The 20,070-nt window shown below is 36.3% G+C and overlaps 1 protein-coding gene across 7 annotated transcripts in view; it reads left to right on the top strand.

The window, feature by feature from the left end:
- ADGRL2 (adhesion G protein-coupled receptor L2) overlaps positions 1 to 20,070 on the top strand; it is a 389,339-nt gene that overhangs the window by 202,809 nt on the left and 166,460 nt on the right. For all 7 annotated transcript variants that reach the window (XM_090146448.1, XM_090146453.1, XM_090146451.1 and 4 more), the window contains one exon: positions 12,329 to 12,370. The gene's annotated coding sequence lies outside the window, so the exon portion shown is untranslated. The remainder of the gene's footprint in view (positions 1 to 12,328; positions 12,371 to 20,070) is intronic.

Raw genomic sequence — 20,070 nt, 5'->3', positions numbered from 1 at the left:
CTACACACAAACATAAAAAAAAAAGCAATCTGCCTGAATAGCACAACGTGTATAGTGCTTTGGGGGTCATTCATGCTTTGCTTCCATGCCTGCTTGGTGATGTTTGTTATGAGTTATTATTTGACTGACAGGACTTGCAGGGATCTAAGTGATCTAGATACTTTCTCAACACAGAAGAGCTTACATACCTTGTAATTGCCTGTAATGTATTCCAATTTTGGTGTGCATTTGCAACTGTGACATCTGGTTCTTTGCCAGACTTTTTGGGTGGCATTGCTCTACACTTAATTTTCAAAGTGTTGAGTGATACGTTCATGGAAAATGCTTCTTCTTTTTTTCCCCTTAAAAAAGGCAATCATATCAGAGATGTTAAAATTTATGCTAAGTCTATTCAGTGAAACATAAATAGTTGTCACTTGGAGAACTTGCTGTGCAAGGCATGATCCTGCAATATGCTCTTGCAAGGAAGTTTCAGCACCCTCAGTGCTCAATAAGCTGGCTGATGCTCAGCACCTTGTAGGATCTGGCCTCAGAAAAAGAGAATGAAAGGACCCAACGCAAACTGGCAAACATTCAGTTGTTCCTTGTATAACTTTTCTTCTCTCTCAAAAGTAACAGTTCAAACAAAGGATTAATTTAGAAAGAAAAAAAAATAATTAAAATTGAAAGAAAATGAGCAAGGATGATGCGTGAAAAAGAATGTTAATAAGAGCATTTGAAGAGGCAAAGAAATTAGAGAGATGAAAAACCTGATTTTTCTTTTAAATAACATTAGGAAGGTTGTAGATGTTGTTTAATAATGTCCTTGAATATTTTGCAAGCGGCACAATCACTTCATGAGATGCCAATTGCTGAAATACAGAGTTGTGATTTAAAGTGACAATGTCACCTTAGTTCTAGCCTGAGTGATGGATTTTGTTTTGAAATGGGTTATATCAAACCTAACATGGAGAGATGTGTTTGAATTTGTTTTAATTTCAATTAAAATCACTGCTGTTAAAAACACCACTCCCATAACTTTCTATTTAAATTTTTTATCTTCTAATGTGAATTCAGTGGACAGTACAAGATCCAAACTTCTCATCCAGTTCAGCGAAGACAGACAACCAAATTTCCCAACTTGTACAGATTAGCGCTGAACATTTCTTTCCTTTTTAAGTGAATTTTTAAAATACAGAGGAAGCCTATCCTTAATAGCTTGCACCTGGTTTATGTGAAAAGCTAATGTGAAATCCTGTGAGACTGACTGCTATCACTTTATTTTCATTTTTTATTATGATAAAGTGTAAAAAAAGGCAAGGTGGTGGAATAAGAAGACCTGGGTCTTTATTTCATTGTTTTTTAAGTAGCAGATTGCATAGTAAATCAACTTAATTTATGTGCCTAGTTTATTCTTAAATTCTCCAGATTCATTAAAGCCCTGGAACTGCAACCACACAGCAGAAAATGACCTCTTTTCCTGGCTCTTTAATCCATTTTCAAGCTGCATACACCTCTTTGAATATGTGTTAAAGCAGTAGCCTCATTTGACAAGGAGATTTCATAAAGCTTTGAAGTGTATCATTAAAAGGGACACTGTCAATTTGAATTCTTTCAAGATGACCAATTTAAAAAAGAAAATCTTTCTTAATGTTGGAGAGTTTTTTTAATTCCTAGAAAATGTCTGCAAACTTTTTTGCTCTGTGAATGTTTAGTAGCATTATTTGGAAGACTGGGGAATATTCCTAGCATCATCATAGTAATTAATCTTGAACACTTTCGTATTCTCCCCCCCACACACATCTTTGTCTCTAGCAGGAGCCCAGCCCAGTGCATCCAGTCTGCCTAAGGCCTGTGAATCCTCTTAGCTTTATGTTAAAACTTTGGAACAGGACTCCACTAGAACATTGCTTTGTCCTGATTTGGGGCACTGTGCTTATTTTCCCTCTCTGCCTGCTGTTTGGAGAGGTTTTCGGCTCTGATCTTTGCAGTGTGTCTCCAGCAGCCCCCTGCCTGCAGAGCTGCTCTGCCAACCACCCTTCCTGTCATGGGTCCTTGACAGACGAGCTATGCCAGATGTCGCTGCCACGGTTCTGGATAATTCTGCTCACAGCTGTCCATCTTACAGCTCTGCTGGAAATTACTGTCAACCTACAGGGACGAGAGAGAGAAACATGCGCCTGTATGTTACCCACCTCCATCGTATTGCCTGTTAATTGAAAGAGTCTTTGCCCTCATCTCCCAGCCAGTCACTGGGATTGCAGTCTTGCAGTGGAGGGGCAGAACAGGCACTGGGAAGCAGTAACAGCAAAAGCTGGGGCAGCTTTGTACTTCAGTGCACGTGAACCAGAGCACAAACTACCTGTGCTAAGTAAACTGGGAGAAAATTGAGTGAAAAGGGGTCTTTAATCTTTTTCAGCTACACTGCTTGACAAGCTTCTAGATGAGAAAGTGGTTTTCATTTTGCCAGTGTCCTTTTAAAATATATATATTTTTCCCAGTAAAGTTTTTAAACTGAGAATATTTTATCCAAGCGATTAAAGTTACTTTTTGCTCTTGCAAGTTGGGCACAGAATATTTAAACATCAGAGAGAGAAGGAAGCCAAGATATGATAATACCTGACAGTTTATGGGAATATGTTTCAGATTACAAGCAAAGCATGTGCATGCACAGATGAATACAGCAGTAGTTTCTCTTCAACATTATGTAATGTTCTTTCATAAAAGAAAGAAGTGAAGGCTCCCGCTATTCTGTTCAAAGGAAAGACGTTTATATATTTTATATGGCACTCTTTGTACTGCTGTGTTATGGTATGTAATATATTGAAAGTTCTCGGTCTGTGATAGACCCCCAAAGGGTATTCATGTAGGTCTGGTAGATGAAAAAAAAATCAAAGACGTGATCTCTTGACAGAATTATATAACCTTCTCACACTGCCTCTAAACCTCATTGAATCCTCGAGGTGACAGAAAGCTGGCAAGCTAAGTAGAAGCAGCTGCTTGTGATGGCATGCCTAAGATATATGAATCTATTCAGTGTGATCAATGGCTGAATGCTCAACAGCCCAACTCATTGATCACCACAATGACCCCAGTTCCTGCTAAGTCCATCAGGTTGCTGTGAAGGCTTAAGGAAGGAGGGAGTGGAGGATGGAAAACAGGACATAAGAAGCAAAGAGAGGAGACAGACAGAGGTATGAGCCCTCCTCATAAAAGCTAGTCAGGAAATTGCAAGGCTCATTACTATGTGTGCGGTACTTGACTGCACTGAAGTTTTGCTTTAAGGTGCATACCTGAATAAATGCAGCAAAATTTTCTTCTGTGCATATTCTGAATTGCCATGGAAGCCTGCCTTCTATGGAATTTCCACCAGGGGTGAGGGGCTGTGTTCTTCGTGCTCCTTTGGCAGTCCCAGCCATAACACACATGTGCGTGCATGTGCACATTAACCTTACTTTTTATACTGTTTCCGCAAATGTTCTTTAAAATATTGCATGTAATAAGCAAAACATGAACCTACAGCATGTGCCAAGTTTTGCCAAAGAAGGCAACAAGGACAGAGTGCAAGCAGAGCATTTATTATATGAACATGTAAAAAGCGTACAAGTGAGTTTTATTAAATGTCTTCTACTCGTAGGCAAAAATAATTAAACAATTGAATTGTTTTACAAAAGGAAACTATTCTAGTACAATTGCATCATGAAAAGTGACTATGAAAATGGCATAAAAAGTTTCCATGTGCTTTAAGTCTCAGAGGATTTAACTAATTTTCTGTTCACTAATAAAAATATATTTTAAAGTTCACATTGGCTGCAAAAGGCCAAACTGGGTTCCTTTTATGTCACGCATCCTGCTATATCTAAAGATGTTCCCAGTTAAATCTGAGCAGTTTTTCTACTGCCCTTCATTGGGATAGTTCAGTTTTAGTATATAATTTAAACATACTGAGACTGCATAAATATCATTGTTGATACAGTAAGTAATGCCAAAAGAGAATTCAGTTCACTCCATCAGAAGTGGGAATAAAAACACTTTTTCCACTAAAGTAATCATACATGAATGTGAATATACACAAGGGGCCTGATCCAGAAGTGAAAGTCTCTCCCAATAACTTAGAATCTGGATTTAGTCCAAAGAGCAGATCTGTTGAACAAAAACAGTACATTTCATATTGGCAGTTTTGAACACAGAAATGCCCTGCAAAGGCAAATGTCTTGGAAGCTGTTGTTTAATGTAAGGCTTGACTTGTTTCACAGAGCTCTATTCTAAAGGAAAAATAGGCTCTCATATACAAGTTGTTTAGTTTCACATCATAAAAAATTGTATGAATCTGAGCTACTTGCCTTTAGTATGCATGATGCACTGATTATAAGGCTTGAGCTTAGAGCCAAAGTGCTCAAAGCAGAAGAGATTAATTTCCATTTTTACCAGGAGAAAGCCACATCACTATTTGTTATATTATTCTGATTAATGTATTAATATTTCTTTTGTTTTCACTGAATTTCGTTTCATTATATAGCAGTCGGACTATAAGTATAGCCATTAGTAAGATACAGTTTCCAAATAAATAAAATCAGAGGAAGAGAAGCTTTCTTTTGCCCTGGTGCAAATAGGGAGTATTTCCAGTAGTACCATTGAAATTACAGCATTGTAACAGTCAGATCAAATTGCATTCTTAATCTTCCTTCCTACCATATCTCCATATCCTCATCTCTAGGTCCAACTTTTCTTTGTGTTTTTTATTGCTTCTAAGTTAACAAAGATGTACTGTGGTAGTGATAACTCTTGGGTAACACTGTCATGAAAATAACTGAATTAACTGGTTAAATTACAGTTCCTTATTTCATTATATGACCGGAATATTGAGCCATCTCATTTTTGTTTCTCAGTGTAAAAGACCTAATAATTATCATAGCAAATTATTTCACTTTGACATATGTAGGACTGAGGTTTGAATGAAAGGAAGTAGTAAAATTATTTGGAAAGATAAGGGAACTATTCAGTTGGTTCACCTCTGATGAGTGCAACCATTTGCACCTGCATAAAGTGTGACTTGTAACCCCAAATTTATTTATACAACACAAGCTGCTAATATTGTTTTTTATGATTGAGTTTTTGACCTCAATATGGCCATGTCAAATTCTGCACTTCAGTCATCTGAGATGTTCTTTATGAGGCTTCACTGTATCCTCTAGTAAAAATACTACATCGGTAGATAATTTTTGAGAAAAGTTTCCAGAATTGGTCTCATATACCCCGCCAATTCTAGCTGAGTCTTTCCTGTTATTAGCTGTTCTCATGTTAGCAGGACTACCTTCAATTACACTTCTGGCCTGGGTAAAACTTTATCTTACTTTCACTCGGGTCTTCTGTTATGAATTTCCACTACCCCTTCACTCAGTCCTGTAGCTTAAAGAGAAATTTCCTTTATGTTTATCTTAAGGCAGAAAAAATATCATGCATATCACTTTGCTCGAGAGTCACAACACTTGCATGAAAGTCTTTGCAATTGCATTTCCTGCAGCAGAGTGGGAGTGCAGTCAGTAGGCCCAGAGGAACTTCTAGGCACACACAGCTGAGAAATTCCTGCTGTTCACTTCTGTCTTGCCTGTAGGCATTTTTAAACATTTTTTAGTTCAAGTGCACTTTTTTACCTCTTGTTTACTTTTAATTTGTCTAACAACATAATAATACCTTCAGGGAGTACTAGTGCAACAGTAAGAGCATACATAAATTCTGTATATATGTATATGCATATAGGCATGTGTGTGTTTAAAACAAAAAAGGAGCAGTGCCTCCATAGTAGTTCCACTCTCCAGCTTAGTTAAGATGTTAAAAATAAATAAATAAATAAGATGATTGCCTAAACAAAGGCATCAAGGTCTGTACTGATCAGGCTTTATAGAAAGGTTCTTCAGACTTGAGTGCTGAATTCCATCTCCTCTTCCTGAGGTGGGACATTGATGCTGCAAAGAATTGTCCTCCCAAACATGTAAACCCAGGTAAATGCCCCTAATGGTGAACCTGGAGGAGGATCTGAGATGTACCCACCGTGCAGCAGCTTGTGGAGAATGTGCTTGCAGCAGGAGGGGTGTTGCCAAGCAGTGGGAGGATGCCAAGGACAATCCTGGTGCCAGCTTCTCTGAAGTGTGTTTTGGAGCTTATGTAGCTTGCTGGAGATTATGTAGCTTGCTATCCTCAGAATGAGGAAAGATGTCAGGTTAGGAAAGGAAATAGCTACTTGAAGAAGGACTGAAGAAGGAAGAAGGGGACAAACTATTACTGAAAGATAAAAGAAGCCCTGGTAAATGGTTTGAAAAAGTTTTATTTCTAATTATTACAAATAAACACACACAGGTAAAGTGCTTCATAAAGTTTAAAGTACATTAAGAAATCAGCTTTATATATATATATATGTTATTGATAGTATTTTGGACTAGGTCTTTCATACAATTCTAGACAAAACTCAAAAGGATAGGAAAATATGGTCCATAACTGGAATATATAACAAACATTTAACATAATCCCATATATGCCAGCCTTAAATTTGGTTATATTTTGTAAATTCATAAAATGAATGTATTAAACAGCAATGAGCAAAGAACAACAAATAATAAATGTCCTTCCCCACATTTTCAGATCATTGCTGTTCTGTGCATATTTCTTAGACAGTCTTCAAGCCTATGCAGAATATTTCCTCTCTTCTGTACTGCAGTAAAATCCCATGTGGTCCAAAAAACATCTAATGACCAGGCACTGTTCCGGATGGGGATTGCAATATCTTTTACAAATATCTGCAGTTTAAAAAATATTCAAACAAGGAATATATTTTTTGGCGTACACTCCTAGTTGTATATGGCATAGATAATTACAGCACTGTAAAATTATTGTTATTATAAAGACCATGCACCAGATTCCCAGCTGGTGGAAATCAGCATAGCTCTTCCCATGTTACATGAATCAACTTTTAAATGAATTTTCTAAGTGGAACAAGTTACTACAAACATTTTGTGATCTTCAGCTATGCATGCATATTGAATTTTTTAGGTATAAGTTGCTGGGTTGTTTTTTTTTTTTCATTTCAATTTTAGTGCAGAATTACAACTGAACTTTAAATGATCTTTGCATTCTCTATGGCATATTGTTTGGACACATTATTAATACTTACATAGTTATATATAAAGCTTATGTGATATATACAGTGCTGCAAGGAAATACCTATTTTAAACTCCTGGGACCAGTCCAGCAAACACAGTTTTTATGTATTTGATCAGACGCACTGATTTCAAAGGGATTGTATGTACATCTCCATAAGTACTGATAGGAAACATGTACTGGAGATTCTGTAACTTGTAGTTTTTCTTTCAGAACAACCCTAAAAATATAGAAGCTCTCCTGATGGATAAGGAAACAGTATTGTCACAGGAGGGCCCAAAGGAGGCCGTAGGGATGCTCAGAGGGCTGAGGCACCTCTCCTAAGGAACACAAGGTGAGGGAATTCAGCCTCAAGAAATGAAGGCTTTAGGGAGACCTCACTGCGGCTTTCCAGTACTTAAATGGGCCTGAAAGAAAGATGGGGAGGGACCAGAGTAGGGGGGGTGTAGTGACAGGACACAGGCCAATGGTTTTAAACTAAAATAGGATAGGTTGAGATAAGGTATAAGGAACTAATTCTTCACTGTGAGGATGGTGAGAGAAGGTGCCTGGAGTAGCTATGGATGCTCCATCCCTGGAAGTGTTTAAGGTCAGGCTGGATGGGGCTATGGCAACCCAAATGTGAAGTGTCCCTCCTACGGGTTGAAACTAGGTGATCTTTAAGATCATTCTATGATTCTATGATTCTATGATTCTGAGATTCTGAGATTCTGTGATTCTATAGTGTGCCCACAAATGTTATGTTTCAGCACTCTTGTTGGAAAAGTCTCCCCATATACTCAGAAAATATGCCATGTAACATGAGCTTTCATGTCATATGTCATCAGATATGAAAAGTACACTGGGTACAGTTTTTGAGGTTGTGATAAGGCAAGGCTTTTATATTCTTTCAGTATCTTGAGCTATGAAGCCTGATACAAAAGCTGCTATTTTGCACAAGGATGTTCACTGTAGAGAGTGACTTTATATTGCATGGTCAGGGAGACTAATCATACTTCGTTATCACTGACAAGATGTAGCATGGTTCTGACTCTGACTGACTCCATTATACCTCTCTTGGACATCAGAGGCCCAAGCCAATGCTTTATCTACCCAGTAGACAGTAATAGTAGTAGTAATCCAGCACCTTATTTAAAAATGAGCTGTGATAGTTTATTACTTGCCAGCATCTATGAAAAATGCAAGTAGAATCAAAAAGCTTTTTTACATCAGAGATGTAAAAAAGCAAAGTGAACTAATTGTCTTTTTAAAGACACTCTTCAGAATTTGCAGAATTATGGTTTAATGCCCTATGTCTATCATTCTTTCCTATATGTCTGACTGCAATCCAATCCAATTCAGTCCATCTAATGCATTTCTAATGTGTTTTTCATCATAGAAGCTAGGCACCATTACAAACTTATCTCTGCTCGCACTTTACCTTGATGATGACATGTTTTAAAACAGGATGATATTCTATGTCAGAAATATCAAGATTTCCCATAAACAGAATTCAGTCACCCCCCTGTACTTTCAGCTTCCTGACTCTTCTTACTGTCTGCATTTCAATATGTAGTCCCCAGTATCTGCTCATCATTCCTAATTGCTTTTCTTTTAGCCTATGTTCCTGGTTTCTGGGCCAAGAAGTTTACAGAACTATGATGTAGTCTGACGAAGCATTTAATCAGGACTAGGTAATTAAACAGAAAGCTTTTCAGGGCAGGGTGGAATACAGGAGGAACCATATTGTCTGCCCAATTACTGTGTTTCCTGTTCTCAGACCTGACAGAGTTACTGCAGGGATGAAAAGACCTGCCCTTAGTTTGATGGGAAAAGTTACTGAACAAGTAGAAGCCATGTGAAAAAGGGAGTGGTGGCAGAAAAACAACATAGGATCAGTGAAGTATGAAAGATTTAATGTATACACACTTTTCATCTACTAAAGCCTTTGTCATCAGGGTGCAAACCTCTAGAAATATTTGTGGGTATGGGTGATGGGCAGGGGAAACCTACCCATTAATTCCTAAGAAGTGTTATCAGATGCATCAGGGTTTGGCTGTAAATTTGACTACACTGCTGTGGTGCACAGAGAAATGAGTGAAGAAATATCTGATTAAAGTGTATATCGCTGCTGAGGCAACTGAATGTTGCCATAGCAATTGAGATGAAATGTGCAAAGAAGTGAGATAATTAAATCTAACCCCTTTAGTAGTTTTGATAGTCAATGCAATGCCAATAGGAAAAGTTATCTACAGTGTTAAAGATAAAACATATTCCTCGTGGAAGCACTCCTTTCCAGTTTTTTGTTGATCTCTTTCTAAATACATTGCTTCAGGTAGCTAATTTGAATGTTCTCTTTAATAATCGAATACAGCTTTGACCTTGGTCTGTAACAGCCTAGAACATCTGCTGACTTCTTGTATCATGGGAACTGTCTACACAAAGTATCCAGGATGTTTTGATTCCCCTTCCTCTGCATGCAGTATAGTAAAGCCAGGGCTGTCACATCAGGGCTTACAGTTCAATAACATCTAGAACGTGCTGCCCTCTTCAGGAGCCTGCAATGAAAAATAGACAATTTTGTTTATTGATTCTGCAACTGCAGTGAGCAAGCAGGAATTACAGAACTGAATAAGGTTTTCTGACATTTCTAATGCCGCTGCCAGAGACACAGAAAGTAGTTGCAACATTAATAGACAAATCAGATTTGAAAAAAAGCAAATCAAAAACTTGTTAGCAGTTCTCAAACCAGATTTGAGATTAGAGTGGTCACGCTCACATCCACTGAGGTTGTTTATTTGAGCCAGTGAAAGCCAAAGCTAGGAGAAGCCTTGACTCATTTCTGAAATAATAATTCTCCTCTATACACAAGCAAATAACTTGTTATTAAAAATGACTTATGTCTAAAAAGAACTCATACATTAGCTATCATACTAAACCTACTTTATTTTCAGCTGCTCTGCTCCTATGAATCCATGTAAAGATTTAAGCCATGATTTAGAAGAACATTAAGGCATGTACTTAACTTTAGACAAAAGCTGCAAAGACTGTGGTGTGAAAGTCCTGACCAACTTGTCTGTCTCAAGGCTGCCAGATGTGGCTGATATGTCAGGGATGGGCCAACAGTTTTCAGTCTGTGTCCTACAGCATTGTAACCCGCATTGTGGAATCTTAAGAATTGAAGATTAGATCTAGAGGCAAAATCCACCCTTCCACAAATATAATTCCTTTTGAGGTCAAGGAGAACTTTAGTTCATTTATGAAATGGTGACATTTTATTGGTTTGTAAATAGCTTTGAAAAAAATGATTATGGCTTTGGGGCAGGGGACTTGCAAGCTGTGCAGAGGAAAGGCAAAGGATTACTTCACTGAAATGAGTGGATTTTTTCTGTAACAATCCTGAACAGGAAGGGGATTGATGGTCACCTCCCCCAGATGAGGTGCCTGCAAACTAAGAAGAGTGGGATGTGGGGACACAGAAGCTTTGGGGAAGGGCTTAGCTGAGAGGGATCTTCAGAAGGTTCGCTTACGTGCAATACTACTCCTTTGGCTGAGGGAGACCCCGTTTTCCTGCGTCTCAGAAAAAAAGCCAGGGAGATATTTTCTGCTATGTCTCACATAGCACCATACCAAAGATGCAGACCACAAAGAACAGAGCAAAAGTGGCTCTAAGCCATCTCCGTAGCTGCTCAGACTTAGGGCTGGATACAGGCCAATGAATCTCCGTGCAAATTAGAGCAGCCCGCGGGGACTCTTCTGATTTACATTAGCTTTATCCAGACTCCCTATATCTTGTGCTGTGCTGCAACCTAGATTGGGCCTGGATTTCTGCAGCATTGAGCACTGTGGAAACCCCCCTTTTTGCCCACGGAAAACCCCTTGAAGGTAGCTCCTGTCTGGGGAATTCCTCTCTGTCTGGACACTCCCTTACCTATGAGCAGCGACATTTCATTCAGCAGTGTGTGCGGTCATGTTGAGAGCCCAGAATCAGTATGACATTTAGTTCAGTTTGTAGCTTTCTTCTCTAAAGGAAATAGCACTACCTAGATGACAATGTTGTTTTTGAAGTGGTTTGTGACTCTCTCTCTTGGTTATAATAACATTTTCTGAACATAATTTTAAATTGAATCCCTTAATTCTCTCCCTTGCATATTTACTTTTGGATTTAATTTTCTCAAAGGATAAAACTAGTGAAGAATTAAAAGTGGGTTATAAATGTTTTTCTTCCTTTGGATGAAACTCCTTATTTTACCTCTGAAAAACATGTTCAAGTCAGATCCTATACTCTACCTGGCCATTTCAGTAGGAGTGATGTTGTATTTTGTGTGAGAAATTACAGTAAAATTTAGCCTATTGTCCTGATAACTTTTTATTCTTGAACTGTACAACTGGGACATGTAGCACAAGATTTTATAGAGAAGTCAAAATCCTCTCTGTGCAGATACTGAGGGAAAATGATCGCTCTGCTCAGCTTTTAGTCAAAGGAGCTGGTGGCAGCGATTCCTTTCTGTCTAAAGAGAACAGAACTACTGCTATGTCAGGTGTAAGTGACTGAAAGGGAGAATGGAACAGAAAGAAGAACAAAGTTGACTAGTAACTTCTCTTTCATTTCCACGCCCAGTGAAGGCATGCTGATGAGGTGTATGACGTACTTTGTACTCAGCCTAAACATTGCAAAATTAGAGCTCCCTAGCTCTATTTCTCTACATCAAAATGTAATTGTTGACTAATTACTTTAATAATCATGAAAATATTAAAAATACACATATATGCAAAGTTTTTTAAGAATTAAGAAGAAAATCTTTAAAATTTTGCTGAAAATTATCTCCTTATACCTTGACCCTTTATGCATAAGCTTCCCCTTGTTTTCTCTGACTCCAGAGAAGAGTGACAGCCAGCCCATGGTTTTATTTCAAAAGCACAATCACTGGTTGGATGCCAAGATCCCATGTCCATATTTTATGAACACTGTACAGATAAATTCCAGCTGGCATGCAGTTCTACATACAGATATACATTATAGCTCAGGCTTTTTTTTCCTAATCTGGTACCTGCTAACTACATGTAATATATATATTCAAAACTGCATTAAACTATTGATCTACAATTTGAGCATATATTTTCATTTTTTGTTTTGATACTGATGCATTGTTTGGCAGCTAGAATCCCTGCAGATGAAAGTATGATAACTAATAATATTTTCTTTGCTTTCTAGGGCCTTTATGGCAGAATGATGAATTCCATCTTTCCCAGAATGGTAAGCAGAAAGCTATTTCTGTTTCTGATAACAAAGTACATAAGGTAAATTATTTTAATAAAAGATTACCAAATTGCTTGAGAAATAACTGTACTGTATAATTTCATAATTATACAGCTTATACAACTGAAAATATTTGAATATTCAAATCCTGTAAGCTACCTAGGACAGATTTGCCGAACATTATACTAATTCTTCCAAAGAAAATAAATCAGGATTTAGCATCTGTGTCAGAAATGCTACTGACCTCAGACTGATCAACTTTTAATTTTTCTTGTATATATTCCCATACACCTAAAAACATTTCCATTCCAGAAGGAGAGAACATAAATCTCTCTCTTCTTTAGGCTGGAAAACGGTGAGTTGCATAGTATGTGATGCTATTTGAATTGTATAGAATTGATCCTTATTTATGTTTCACTAGGGCTTTGCTCTATCTGTGAATTTAAAAATACATATTTTCCAAACAGGGTCATCATTTCTTCTGCATGCCATCATGCTGTTAAAAAAAAAAAAAAAAAAAAGACGGTTTCTTTTGTCACTCCTTTTTTTTTTATTTTTTTGATGGCTGGAAAAGGCAATATTTATTTTACCCCTTGATCATTACATCTTTACAATCGAATAAAAAGAAAAATTCATCATATTGTACATGTAAAGGTCATCCTAAAATAACATGTCTGAGCAAACTATACTGAATCTTATGAGTAAGTTGCTAAGGAGAAATGTTTTACAACAGGTCTTGGGCATTCGCTTTGTAAAAAAATATTTCTTTCTCACTACACGAAAGTGTGGCCTGAAATCAACATAAAACCATCATGAAGTGAAACTACTGTTAAAATGGAAAGAAATATTACTCAGAAAATATCCCATCGGAGCAAAAATTCCAACTTGAAATGTGACTGCTTCTTAGTGTTACACTTGAAAGATTTTCCATCTAATCCCAAAAGGAACTCAAGACCCTTTAAAAAAAGAGATTATTCACATACCTTAATGTGCAAGAGCATAACACAGTGATAGATTTAAAATATGTGGGAATGATTTTTTGTTGTCTTTGATATAAACAGTATCAAAGTAGGCAGTGTTCAAGAAAACCAATAGCAAAACACAAGTTTTATGATGAATGATAACATGATTTCCAATGAACAAGGCAGGTTAGTTGTTCTTTGAAACTTTTTTTATAGGAAAGTAAAACCTGCAGGTGAAGCTGTTTTGAAACACTTGTTTTTGACCTATAGATCTAGCCCTCTGATAATAACAATGAGTTCTGCTTTGGCAATGCCTGTGATGTATTTTTACCTGACTGCTAACCGCGGGTAATCACAGGGATCAGGAATGAGGATCCTTCTGGGGCATGACTGTGATTAAAAAGAAGGAAAAGTCATGTTGAACTAAGGGGGGAAAGAAAAGAATGAGTTGCAAAATTGCATAAGAACTACATTTAACCTCCTTCATCCACAAACATAAAAATGTTAAAGAATATCTCAAGAGTCATCTTTAATTAAAAAAAAAAAAAAATTAACTGTGTGACAGTTAAGTATGTTTGGGATTAAACCATCAAAGAGTCTATCTCTTTTGTGTATATCTGCCTATTAGCAGTAGACACTTGGCATAAGGATTGCATGTAGGTTGCAGCCACAGACATTTGTGCTTGCATACACCCTTTTCTGCAATGTTCATTTGGCAATAATATTGTCAAAGGTAAGTGTTTACCAGCAGCTTTAGTCTACTTAAAACCATTTTTGCCTGAGGCTGATCTTGTGAAGAAAGCTTGGGGGAAGGGCAGAAAAGAGGCACTACATTTCATTTTTCATGAAAATAAATCTATTCAGCCAGTATCCTGATTTGAGGTGATTTATTACTGGAAATTTGTATGTTAAGTGAAGTTGTAATTATTTTTATTTTGAGACCAATTGCGTGTTTTACACTATAAGCAAAGATGATGGGACAAATGCTTGAACCTTAAGGGTTTCTACAACAAAAACAGTAATAGATTATTTTGGGGAGAATTAATTTTTATATATATAACCATATGCACCTCCATGAGTTTTCCCTGACTTTTCTGAAATACAACATTACTCTGCTGATTACGGATTTCCATTATGTAAATATTAACTCAAATACAAATATATTTTCAAGTTGGGTGTCTTTTGCTTAAGGAATGGGAAATTGAGCTTCCTCCTACTTCTCCTTTTCAATATTGGAAGGCTTCTTAATCCTAAAAATAAGATAAATGTCACAGAAGAAAATAAATTGTTGAAAATAATTAATACCAGTTTAAGAAAAAAACACTCTCCTTCTCATTTCTAACTCTCACTGTGTTTAACAAATAAAGATTAAATGCACATTACTATGAACAGTCACAACATCTAGATTTTAATCTAAAAATGGACTTTATGTGTTAATAAATGATCTGTTACCTCAAATAATTCCTAAATGCATGATATTTAGTAATAGCATTTCATTAAATATAAAGCCATTTTGTCATGAATTTTTAATTCTAGAGCTGTTTTTGATATATGGAAAATCATGTCTTAGATAAACTAAGAACATAAAAGAACTTCTAATCTACGTAAAAGACCACTGCAGCTAAAAACCGGAGACAAAAAAAAAATAGTTCTCACTTTCCTTTCAATTAAAACTCTGTGCAATTATTCTTTTAGATTGCAGATCTCTTTTGGGATTCTGGTTACACAGAACTTTTTGGTTCATTTCACAGGAATAATATTCATCTTAATTAGCAAAAACAATTGATGGGCTTTTCTCTTTTCTACAAGAGGGAGTTCACTCGGTGTACTGATTACAAGTAGTAGATTATCCTGATAAATGAAAAGTTCTTGTCTTTCTGAACAGCAGCTGAATATGTTATCTGTCTTCAGCCTTGTAGCTTCTTTGTTAGACATCACCTTGTTGAGACAGAATGACTTACTTAGTAAGTGGTTGACCCGATTTTTTGTCTGGCACCCTAACATTGCTGGGCATTATGCCAGACTGGATCTGCATCTATTTATGACTGCATTCAAGGTTCAACTATGCAAATTACAACTATTAGCTAAAAAAAGCATAGCAGATTTGTTTTTTAAATATTTCCATAGCTCACAAGGTCAAAGCATTTGTTTTCACAATTTTAAAATATTTTGCAAGTAATGATTGGGAATGTTGGAAGAGATTGTTGCATTTTAACATTTTATTTAGACTGAATTAGAACATGAACATTTTTTCTCATGTACTACAAAATAACTGTGTGGAGCACATGAAGAAGAGACATAAGCTGAAGTGAACTAATATACATCGTTTTATCTGTTTTTAAATAGTTTAGCTGCACAGTAAAGAATTACAGTAGAATAAAAGGGAGCTGAATTATTAGAAAGTCTTTGGATAGTCTTTCTCCAAAATTCTGAACCAGTTGGTCTGGCTGCAGAAAGCTGTACCCCAGAGACATCCCCTGCCTGCAGCCTCGCCAGTTCCTCACTGCCTGCACAAATTCTGCTCCTGTTATTTGGGCTGGTTTGCAATTCATTGTGTCTGCATGATGTCCAGTGTCAGGCCTGGTTTGGATCTTTTGATAATCATATGTATAGGCTGTCCTGGTCACTCTTGTTCCTGCTGATTAGGTGTAGTTCTTCAAAGTAACAAGGAAAACACTTTCACAAAACTAGCAACCAAATGCATAAGGACAATGTCTACAGAAAATCTAAATGTTATTTGAATATATATCCACTTATAAAATTATTACTCGTAAGCAGAATTTGAAAAGCAGTTGTACATACAACCCATCAATAGGCAGATTTAGCAAATATATATATATCTATCTTATCCTGATTTCCTAACAAACTTAACAAAAGTAGTAATAAAACTTACAAATGTGTCAACAAGCTTATCTGAAAAAGGTATACAATTATTAAAAAATCATAATCCTACTAACTCAACATTCAAAGATTCCTAGACAATATAACAAACATAGGCAATAGCTAAGATGTAATATATAATATATAGATATGTGTATAATGTCAACACAGAATATATATATAGTAGATAGCGATCATTTCTTCACAGAGAAAGGGGAAGTAGATTTAGATATGAGCAGGGCACAGTGTATTTTCTAATACATATTTTTTGGGCACAGTTTGGATTGAGTCCATATTTTGTGACAGAATCCAAAGGGAGCGCATGTTTCTTCATCGGGTGAGCTGACACAACACCAATGACTTAATTTACCTATTGCAATATGAAATAATTAAAAAGGCTAAACCTATGGTGCTGAGTATTTAATTTCAGATTCTGTTGACTAAGAAAAACAGTCTGAGTGTTCAGTGGCTAAGTGCAGTTTTCATTTGTGAGATAATTTTTATTCATCATCTGAGTTTTGTAGGGTGAACTAAAATAATGTCTTTCAGCAAAAGTAAAAAAAATGTGGGTGATATTATGTGAATGTCTGAGAGCAGGATAAAGCGAATTAAGATAAACTAATTGGCCAAAGACTGATTTCTCTGTTTTAGTTATCATCCAGTCAGAGCAGAAGAAGGACTCATTGATCTTAGTGGGGTTTCTTCCCTTACTTAAGAACTGCAGGACTGAGACTGTAGGGCTTCGCTGAATCATGCGTAACAGTATTTCTCCATACTTCTCCTAATAAGGATTGAAAGAGGCTGCCAACAAAGTAGAGAAAATATATTAAAGTGGGATAAAAAATATAGGTTGGATTGGGAATATGGAGATTTTCCCAATCAAATTCATTGAGCTTGCACAAAGAAGTAGATTATGAGCCTTATTAATACAATACAAAGCCCCAGAATTTATTCATGGTTTAAATTTCCACGCTTTAGCCAATCCTTTTTTTAAGAGTCCCTTCTCCAAAGAAAGGCACAGAGCACTGTGTTACAGTAAACACCAGCAACTCTGCCCACAGTCAAATCTAAATAATACTTAAGAAACTAAATCCAAAACATTAGCAATAAAAATACTTAGCATGTATTTCTTTCCTGGGAGCCTACATGGAAATTGAATTCCACCGAGCTGCACTTACATGGCACAGAATTCAATTAAAAAAAAAATCCGTCTGGATTCCATGCTGTGAAAAGCCCTTGCAAATTTATTTTAGGGACTTCGGGTGTGGAGCCTGGACATAGTTTTATTTTATTTTTAATGGAATCAGTCTTAATGTCTAAGGTTATTCTTTACTTGCCTCTGCTGCACAGTTTTCACATATAAGCCAACTGAGGACAACTCGTTATTAAAGAAGTCGGCAGGTGTCCTGTGCTCTGAAACATATTAAATAAAGAACTCAACGGGATCATGTTGACTGTAAGCTCCACAAAGGAATTAAATAATGAAGACAGAAGCTCTTCAACAACGACCATTTCTGAATTAGTAAAAATGCCTTGTCAGAAGGTGGAAAGTTCTCTTACAGATTTTTACTGGAATCTCTGTTGTGGTATTTCTGAAAACATGCAGTCAATAGTTTTTAGAGACGTCAACTTTCTGACCCAGGTCTTATGCAATAAAATGATCAGAATGACAGGAACTGAGGAGACAAAATCTGCCGTTCTCCGTGCAGCCTTATTGCTCAACAAAACAGCCATTGCAAAATGGCCTTGTTATCACTCTAAAGTTTGTTAAATTGTCTTACCCATGTCAATATTAATATAGAATAGCTGTGAGAAATACAAAGAAAAGAATAGAAAAGGATCCATTGTATATTTTTAGTTAATGTTTTTTCTAATGGATGAAGCCCTCCAGCCACAGTAACTTTTAAAATATAGTCTCCCTTGAGATTTAAAGTATATTGGGATAAGGTAATTTTAAATCACATTAGCAAGATTCAAAAACAATATAAATACCGTTTTGAACTTCCCATTGATTCTGAGTTGCTGTGTAATTGCAAAAGACAAATGTCTTCAGAGTGAGCCTTAATGCAAGAAATCACAAAATATATTGGATGTTCACTTATTAAAAAATGTTGTCTTACAGTAATTGTTTGAAGAAAATTGACAATTAAGAAATGTAACTAAGTCCCTTTTTGAACAAAAATAAAACTTGATTTAATTTGCTTTGGAAAAAAAAAAAGTCAACTTCAATAGGTCTGAGCATCTCAGACTCAATTGGAAAATAAATTATGCTAAGTGCATCCAGACTCACCCAGCATCTTGAAGAAACCATGTTTATTATAAACCAAAGTCTTCCGACAGCTTAATATGACTTTGAAATAACTAATATGAAAAAAAATACTACAAACTCTTTGTTGACCAGGTGTTCCCTTTTTATCACTACGGTTTATTCCTATAATGACCATCCCATGCTCTGTCATTAAAATTTAAGCTTTCCTTTCAGGCGCTCTGCCTCAGACATGTGGAATTCTCATCTGCAGTTTTTACTCTGAGATAATCACACAGGGCTCTGGGAGCAGCAGCTTGCTGCAAACAGCTCCACGCTCTGGGAAGCAGCAAGTATGAATTTACAATTAAAAATTCCTTCTCCAAAACCTAACATCATTTTTAATATAAGATGTAAGGTGACATATTTCCTTATATTTGCAATTTCTAATATTGTTGATGAAATTCAACAGGCATAAGTACTTGTAGGACCAAGTATATGGTCTTGGTTCAGCAAAAGTTTGCTCACACAGTTTGCCTGTGTATTTTCAGAAGTGGGGCCTCAGCTTCCGTTAAGTTGCAGGAGAAAAAGAAATGTGATGTTCCAAAGTTCTAATGCCATTCATCCCTAACAAAAAAAATAAAAATAAAAATAAAAAAAAAAAAATCATTTTTTTCAAGAAGGAAACAAAGAATTCTGTAGTATTAATTCTTCCCTAGGCATAAGATAAACTTTAGTTGAATTAGTTACTGTTTGCTAATCTCTTGTTGTTAGCCTAATGCCTTTTGTATGGGTAATTATTTGTTTAGCAAGAAACATTTATCAGATAGTTCAAATGAAACTCCAGAACTAGTCCAGTTATATGCACTTCAGCCTCAGTGGATCATGAAACATTTTTCTTGCCCTACGTTTTTCAAACCTTCAACTAGCAATTGTCAGATCCCCTGGCAGAGTGATGCTCATCCTTGTTCACATCTGCCTGCCTGGGTCAAAAATTCTACCAGTGCTGCATCACGATGACCCACAGCAGTGCAAAAATACATGTAATAGACCATGTGCTATGCATGCCAAGGGTTGCACTGCTAAAAGTGAAAGCGTATTTTGGAGCAGTATGTAGACAGAGTTATGCTTGTGGCTTAGTCTGTATGACCATCTAATGCTATAATCCCAAGTCAAAGAAGGCAGTAGGGAACTTATTCTTGGAGATCTCTTGAGTGATGCACAAAAGGCACTTCTCTAAGTGCACTGGAAGAGTGACTGACCAAATAAATTGAACGCATTCAATCACTTTTAAGACATCTCATTCGTGTGTAGCATTTTGATCCTGTGCTTCAGTAAATGTATGATTAAACTTTTATTAAAAGGTAATGCTCCTGTTTTAATGATGGTTAATTATATGTAATTAAAATGAAAGGATTAATAATATTAAACATTTCTTCAGAGGTAATGATAAATATAAATACATATATTGTAGTATGATTACATATGAATATATAATACTGAGCATATATTACCCTCAATGCATTATGTAAAATAGGAAATGAATAATATAATACATAAAATAAAATTATGCTCTGGGTATTATTTATATTAAAGGCCTGGTTCAGCGC

This window comes from Phasianus colchicus, chromosome 9, assembly GCF_987193195.1.
Source record: "Phasianus colchicus chromosome 9, bPhaCol1.hap1.1, whole genome shotgun sequence".
Lineage (NCBI taxonomy): Eukaryota > Metazoa > Chordata > Aves > Galliformes > Phasianidae > Phasianus > Phasianus colchicus.
This window is presented reverse-complemented; position numbering and strand designations above follow the sequence as displayed.